We start from the raw sequence: 6,623 nt of genomic DNA on the forward strand, positions 1-6,623 counted from the left end.
TTTATCACTGCAATTTTGTAAGCTTTTTTAAAATAAAACTACCTAAAATTAACCAGAGGGGAAATAAATACTGCATCATACCTGCATCCTCCACCACAACCCTTGGGGGAAAAAAAAAATCTCACCATACTTCCCATTTCTAAAAGACCACAAAAATAAATGGGTTTTGCAACACACCTTATAGACCAATAGATGTAGACTACTTAAATCAAAGATAGGGAGTTTAGTTCCAAAGACGGCATATTAAGATATCCTGTTATTACTTATAAGCAATTACTATTGACAAATACCACGCCACTGCCATATGTATGTCTCCTCTCACGAACAGAAGTTGATCCAATAAAAGATGCACCTTAGAGACTCACCAATTTATTTAAGCATAAGCTTTTGTGAGCTACAGCTCACTTCATGGGATGCATCTGATGAAGGGAACTGTAGCTCAGGAAAGCTTGTACTCAAATAAATTGGTTGGTCTCTAAGGTGCCACAAGTCCTTTTCTTTTTGCGAATACAGACTAGCGTGGCTGCTACTCTGAAACCAATAAAAGACAACTCACCCATCTTGGTTCGCTAATATGCAGTGAATGACATCCAGAGAACATATAAAAAGATCAACGTTTTACTACCCCAAAGAAGAGATTAAATAGCGCTCACGGTATGTACCACAGCATCATTAAGAGGAAATCAGAAACATTTCCAATTAATGAACTCAACTTTAAGCATCACTAAAGCGGGGGAGGGAGGGGACACAGCGCCGAAGTATTGTTTAAGCCAGCGAGCAGGGCTGGGCCCACGCTGCGGCGGCTGCCGCTGAGGGAGAGGTAACGGCTACACGCCGCGCTCAGCCCCGGGACAGGCGCCTCTGAAGCGCGGCCGCCCGAGCAGCGGCACCAGCGGAGGGCTGATGGGCGCTAATTGCTGCGGGGCTGGGCAGGGTTATCCGGGTCCCAGCTGGGAAACCTTTGCCCAAGGAGCCGGGCTCCCGCGGCTGCCTGAGGGGGGGCGCTGAGCCCGGAGCCCCGTCCAGTGCCTCAGCCGGGCCCGCCCCTAGAGCTCTGCCGCTTCCGCTCCCCCGGCCGAGCGGCCCCGCCACGCAGCATCGCCCGGCCCCTGCCCAGGCTCCCGAGCGGCAGGCGGCGGCTCCGGACTTTGCGCTGGAGCCGGTGCCCGCCGGCAGGGCCCTGGCCCGAGCCCCGCCGTTCCCTCTCGGGGCCCCGCGCAGGCTGCGGGAGGGGCCGCCCCTTACTCACCTGGGCCCCGTGGGCAAGGGGCTGCCGCGCTCCCCGCCTGGCACCGCACCGCACCCGCCGCCGCGCTGTGCCAGGTGCGGCTGAGCCTCCTCAGCCGGCCGAGCAGCCGACACCGGCAGCCAATGAGCGCCCAGCCGGCTTCCCCGGCGCAGCCAATCACAGGGCGGGCCGGCCCGTCTCATGTCGCCGGCCTGAGCGGATGATGCAGCCTCGGAATTAGGACCTGGGGCGGGAAGAAAAGAGACCGATTCCCGCCTGCCAGCACTTCCTCCCTTTCGGCGAGGGGAGATGGGCGGAGTCTCGGATGCAGGCGGCCGACCTTCGACAGACATATGAGCGACCTTATTGGCCGAGATGGTGGCAGGTGGGCCTTCTAATTGGCTGCTGCTGGGACGGGTGTTGGGCATTGTGCAGTGATTGGCCAGTGGGAGTGGAATCATGGGGTGGGGTGGGGCTGAAGTGTATGAATGGGTGGCTGGGCATGCGGTGTGGTTTCTGTACCCTCTTGAACCTGTGTCCCCGAGCCTGCTGCTAGGGGGCTTGATATTTATCAACATGCCACATACACAAGTGGACTTCTTTCACCTCAAGCAATCAAATGCACGAAATAGAGCTTGATCACAGATACATTGTCCCTTTCGCAAACTTGCAGATCAGAGCGAGCTGGTCCAAGGCTTTGATAGCAATATGGCTAGTGTGGCTCTCACCTCTGGGACCTTTAAAGGCCTTGCTATCTCAAGAAAATTAAGAAAGGTATTCCATAACTTTAGAGAAAAATCTGCACAAATAGGATCTGATTAGGTCTGTATCAGCCAGTCAACCTACCAACATCTGTCAGTTTCCAGGTGACAGGCACCCAGAACTTTTAAGCAAATTGATCAACAGGCAGATTGCAATGCCAGTGTATTTTTAGCCAGAAAAAGTGTGTTACACGTTTTTTAAAAAAATTAGTACCATAGTATTCTGTTATATTAATTTAGCTTGCTCCGTTAACACTTTTGAGGTAATTTTACCGACACCAAACTTGAAGTGTTAATATTCCTTGGTTGAAATCTGATACGGTGTGGTATAATGGAGGATTATCAATTGTCCTGATAAAAGAATATGTCTTCTGCTTACTATTCAGTTTTGGGGTTAAGGAATCTTGTTGGATTCCCTTCTACTCTTGGAGGCTCAGCTGTGGCCTAACCTGCTATTTTAGATGCACTGGGTAAAGAAAGTATGACTTGTTTTCTTTCTGATGCAGAACTGGCTAGTATCTCTGCCTTTGTCAACTCACGATTACACTAATGGAATTCTCTGTGTGGCGTTAAAGCACTTGGAAACTTAAGTTAGTGCAGAGTGCAGCCCCCTGCTTATTAAATGGTGATTCACAAAGAGAGCGAGTCATACTGCTGCAGTTGCGGTTGACAACATGACTCAAGCTTAAAGAGGGGACTGGTAGCAGGTGATTTTCTTAAAGGGGATCCTCAAATCTGGAATTTGTCTCTGCTCTTCTTCCCACTTCTTCAGTCCAACTGAAGCTGATTTTGATAACCTTCAAGGCAAAGCCCTTTTTGAGGAGTGATGTGAGTGTGTTGTGTGATATTCTGTAGTATATTTTGAGAGCTAGCAGTGCCTTGGATGAACAAGTCATTAGCAGTTTACATTTTTAGCCTTGGTCTCATATATGGTACCTGACCCCCGCTGCAGAGTTGTGGTATGCCGTTTCCCTTCAGGGGTCTGAGAGTATACTCTGTGTACCATGAGCTTGGAGGCAAACACTGCAGGTACTCCAAGCACTAAGTTCTACAGGCTGTAGACTTCAGTGGGTTCTGATACTCACACACTGAGAAACAGAGGATTGCTTTGCTAAAGCAGATAAAATAGAGGATGCAAATACCCTAGATACAATTGCTTTTACCAGTTACGTGAACTGAGGAAAACAGTTCCTAACCTAACTCCTAAAAGGTATAATAAGTAAGGGGTATAATGAGTCTTGGTGTAACTCTTACACACCTCTTCCTGTATCCTGCTACCTTGTATCCTCCTGCAGTAGCAATTGCTAGCCCTCTCCTAGCAACAGGGGCCCAAATCCACAAGGGTCTTAGGTATTGCACTGCTGCATGTTGCAGCACCTAACATTTAGGCACCTTACCCCACAGTGATATCCATAAACCCTGAGTTAGGTACTGAGGCTCCCGATACAAAGCATGGGGAATAATAAGCACCTATGACCTGGACCCACAAAAGCCAGCACCCTAGTAGGGAACTGCCTAAGCTAGCCCATAGCAGATGAAGAGGAGAGTGGTGGTGGTGTCCTAAACCCCACCCCTCTCAGGAAGTTAGAAGCCTAAGTGCAGGCTGGAGAGAGGCATCTATTTTCACTTGGGATCCACAGCTCTGAATCCTGTCCTGGAGTCAGGCACCTCACCCATTTATTGGAAGAATGGTGCTGGTGAATGCCTAAATGCACACAAAAAAAGCCAATGGGAGGAGCAGTAGGAAGCGGGATCCCCTTATAACTTTTAGCCCAGTGATGAGGATACTCACACAGGAGGTCAGAGACCCAGGTTCAGCTCCCATCTCTGCCAGATGAAAAGAAGGAATTTGAATAGGAGTTTCCCATCTCTCAGGTGAGTGACCTAATCACTGGCCTATGGGACATTTGGGGTGAAGGAGTCTCGGTGTCTACTGTTTAAGCTGTCCCCATGTATCAATAATTAAATATGCAATGGTCCTTTTGTGGAGTTAGGTATGTTCAGAGCACACCTGCCGGATCAGGTCCTGCAGGTGAGATAGGCAGAGCAATGTTCAGTTTCAGCTGCTTTGAGGCACCCACTGCAACTTAGGCATGCGATAGGAGCCCAGGCACCTAGACTGAGGTAGCAGTTTACATACCCTCAGGCAGAGACTTAGTGTACTTTAACATTGGGAATTTAGGTGTCTCCAGGGTTAGGTAGTAGCTTAGCAGGGGTTTTGGGGATATCATCAAAGCAAATCCCAAAAGGTTATAGGCTTCCTAGAAGATCAAGTGCCACCTGGATCAATCTCTTGCTAGGTCCTTAAGACGGTCTAGATGTTCAGTCTATGTCAATAATTGGCACTCACTACATCACTGAAGCTTTTGGCAACCATGTGGCTGACAACTGTGTAGTGGCATTTCTTGGTAAATGTGCTTTGTAATTCATTGATCTTCTATCCTAATAATATGTCCATACCAACAAAAGCTCTAAAACTGAACCAGAGCTGCTGGTGGTGTTTGCTTGGTTTGGCTACAAATATTTTCAGTCTTCTTAAGCGTATGTACAAAGTGTCCTGCCATTTGATAGCAACATCATCAGCCAGATGAACAGCCAATAGCTGCTGTCAAAGTAAGTCAGTGGGTACTTGTCAAGGATATGCAGCATAGTTTGAAGTTGACTTCAGCTACATCATGGGTCATTAGAGAAACCCCATTTGAAGAGATTGGCCACACAGTTGCCCTGTTCTGTTCAAAACCGGTTCAGGGATGACTACAGGTTCCCTGGCAGGTCAAAACCTGGTAGGCAGGTGGTTGGGTCGGTGATGAGAGAGTGATTGATGACTGTCATCGCTGACTACTCGTTACGCCAAACAGATTCTACAGTCATGTCCTGTGGTGGCATAAGTGACCATAAAGGGCAGATGGTTGAAGAGGTCTGTGTACAAAGGCAGGTCTTCTAGATCTTGGCCAGCATCATAATGGAGTCCCCTCACGGCAAATACGGGGCGATGCTATGTAACTAAGTATTGGCAGCCACAGCAACAGAGTGGCACGTAAAGTTCCAGTAACAATGTGCATAGCTTTGTTAAGCTGTACATCAATCAGCCTCATTTGAGACAAGTGACACCAGACAAGAGCACAGTATTCGCTGTTGAATAGCAGAGAGTAAGGGCTGATGTTCTAAGGGTCCGGGCGCTTGCACCCCAGATTGAGTCAGCCAGTTTTCTGACAGGTTGTTCTGAGTGCTAACTTTGGCTGCTGCTTCTTCAAGTGGTTCTGGTATATCAGTGACCTATCCGATATCATGCTGAGGTAAACCGAGTTTGCGTCATGCTGCAGACTTTGGCCGTTTAAGAAAATATTTAACTTGTGGCTTGTGCTTGCATTGTGCAGATGAAATACGCCAGAAACCATCTTGCAAAAGCTCGTCTTTAAACGCCATCAACTACAATAGTCTGCCATAAGCTTCATATCATCATTCAGGACCTTATCAATTTCTGAGAAGGACTGAGCTGGATAGATGTCGTTGACATAAATAAACTTGCATGAGAGTGTTACTGGCTTCATATCATCATTCAGGACCTTATCAATTTCTGAGAAGGAATGAGCTGGATAGATGTCGTTGACATAAATAAACTTGCATGAGAGTGTTACTGGCAAGTCATTGATGTACACATTGAACAGTATTGGTGAAAGAACCGAACCTTGAGGAAGACTGCTGATCTGACACTTCCAAGAACGGCAATGATCGCCCATGTGTACTCTGAACTGCCTGTTCTAGAGGAAAAGCTCTACTATTTGACCACCTAATGCAGGGCAACTCAAGAGAATTACACAAAAAGCCTGTGTGCCAAACTGTGTCATAAGCGATGGACACATCCAGGAAGATGGGTTCCTGTCTTCAGATTTTGTTGAAAACCATTTCAATAAAGATGGTCAAGGCTAAGATTTAATCACAGGTGCTGCATCCTTTTCTTAACCCTGCCTGCTTAACCTGCAAAACATCATCCAACTCCGGACAAGTTGTAAGATATGTATGTATCACAGGAAGGAATGGAGCCTGTGATTCTATTGTTAGATATTATATAATGAAATATGGTATAACTGGCCCTGTAATGATGGCTTGGAACTTTTTGACATAATGAACATGTTCATTCATTCCTTTATAAAATCTTCCAGATCCTGACTGATTCAGCAACCACTTCTAAAGTTTTGTGAAAATTAAGATGAATGTTTAAGTTTTTTTAAAAATCCCTAAAATTGGTAAATGACTTTAATATGAAGAAAAGACTCAGATTCACTAAAAAGGAGACAGTTTAATACTGAACTAGCCACAAACCAAACTGTTAGATTAAATATGTAGTGTTTCTGTATAAATATCCCCTGTGTAAATGTATTAAAATACCAATGGCTGGAGCTGGAACCAGACAATTTCAAATTGGAAATAGGACACACATTTTTAACAGTGAGGGTGATAAATCACTGGAACAACCCACCAAGGGGGGATGGTGGATTCTCCATCTGTTGGTGTCTTCAGATCAGGACTAGATCACTTCCAGAAAGATATGCTTTAGCCAAACACAAGTTATTGGGTTCAATACAAAGGTAACTGGGTGACATTTACTATTCTGTGATATACAAGAAGTCAGA

The sequence above is a fragment of the Eretmochelys imbricata genome, chromosome 5 (genome assembly GCF_965152235.1).
Source record: "Eretmochelys imbricata isolate rEreImb1 chromosome 5, rEreImb1.hap1, whole genome shotgun sequence".
Taxonomy (NCBI): Eukaryota; Metazoa; Chordata; order Testudines; family Cheloniidae; genus Eretmochelys; species Eretmochelys imbricata.